The sequence below is a fragment of the Jaculus jaculus genome, chromosome 12 (assembly GCF_020740685.1).
Source record: "Jaculus jaculus isolate mJacJac1 chromosome 12, mJacJac1.mat.Y.cur, whole genome shotgun sequence".
Classification (NCBI taxonomy): Eukaryota; Metazoa; Chordata; class Mammalia; order Rodentia; family Dipodidae; genus Jaculus; species Jaculus jaculus.
The window spans coordinates 79,024,100-79,025,735 of NC_059113.1; the positions used below are offsets into that span (position 1 = coordinate 79,024,100).

The 1,636-nt window shown below is 33.3% G+C and overlaps 1 non-coding gene across 1 annotated transcript; it reads left to right on the forward strand.

The window, feature by feature from the left end:
• Positions 1 to 406: 406 nt before the first annotated feature.
• LOC123453967 lies at positions 407 to 597 on the forward strand. Its single transcript, XR_006633128.1, has one exon. It is a non-coding gene; the product is annotated as a U2 spliceosomal RNA (small nuclear RNA).
• Positions 598 to 1,636: the final 1,039 nt, after the last annotated feature.

Here is a 1,636-nt window from a genome sequence, read left to right on the forward strand (position 1 = left end):
TTTCTCTTCTAGAGAACGATTTCAAGGAAATCAAAGACCTAAGCATAGAAATTAAAAAGGAAAAGTTAAATGTCTTTTACAGGAGTGAATTTGCCAGGTATTTGTTCTAGATCAACTTCACCTTATGTAGAGGATTATTAAAAACAACAAAACTTCCTCTAAAGAGGTAATTTATAATTTGTCAGGTATTTTAAAGAAGATTGTAATGTCCTGTTACTTAAAAGGAGGAGGTAACTGACCTGACTTCTAGGTCAGCCTGCCTCAAGATAGCAACAATATTTACCTTAGTTTGGTGTCTTATTGGTTGGTATTAATGACATAAAATTGTGTTAGACAACTCACTTGTTAGTGAGTAATAGGATTAATTTATTTGGTGTAATTTTTTAATAGCCTTATAAGAAAGATAATTGCTTCTCGGCATTTTGGCTAAGATCAAGTGTAGTATCTTTTCTTATCAGTTTAATATCTGATATGTCCTCTATCCGAGGACAATATATTAAATGGATTTTTGGAGCTTGGAGTTGGAAGAGGAGCTTGCTCCATCCACTCCATGCATCAACCAGGTATTGCAGTACTTCCAGGAACGGTGCACCCCCTCGATGGAAAAAAAAAAAAAGAAAAGAAAAGAAAAGAAAAGATAATTAATGATGGGGTGAGATAAATTGATTAAAGGAACTGGGAAAGAATTTTTCAATGTTGGGACATAGAATGCTTGTTAAAAATGCTTTTTGAGTGGTACTGAGAAAGTTAAAGTATGTTGATAAAGATGTGCGTATGTAGGAAAGAATTTTCAGACTAAATCTAAATGCCATGCCTAAAGTTAGAGATTCTTCAACTGTTTACAGACTCTTAAGGATACTCTAAAAGTTTTATATAGGGACATAGTCTTAATCTAAATTCATCTTACATTAGACACAGGTGATGCCTATGTTAGGTGGGTCACAAAGTCATAAGTACAGATGTAATTGAAGGTTTAACCAGGTTAAACATAGACAAGAGTCTATCACCTTGTGTTTTGCAAATGGGTGAATTTGTTATGTAAAAACAAAGAACTTTGGAATAGGAAAGAAATGTCAGGATGCTTATCTCTCTGCTCTGTAATTTCATTTTGCTCTTGTTTTCCAACATATACTACTTAAATTCACAGAGAGCTGGACTCTTAAAAAAAAAAAAAAAAACAAAACAGATGGAACCCCCTTTATCTCAAACCCCATGTGTCCCCCAGACTCTGACTAGAGACAAAAATGGCCAATTGTTTCTCACAAGGAAAAAGGAATACAGCTGTGGTTCTCTTTATTTCATCTCTTATGAACACCTAAAGTCACATCTGTTAGATAAAGTCTCTCACTAGACAAAATTATAAATAGATAAACTGAGTCTTATGATAAGGCCTCACCCATTAACAGGTCAGTGATGTCAGTGTTATTGTTATGATTTAAAGGTTATAAAACTGACTTTAAGACTCTCTCAGTAAAGTAAATTAGGTTCCTCTTTTCATCAAGGTTTTAACTATTCTAAAAATAAAAGCTCACATAGAAATGGTTAATTTCCAAAGGTGAAGTATTCATACCTAAAGACATTGAGAGATAGCTTCTGTCTTATTAATGCTAATTTTATTGAATGGTCATAACTAGGA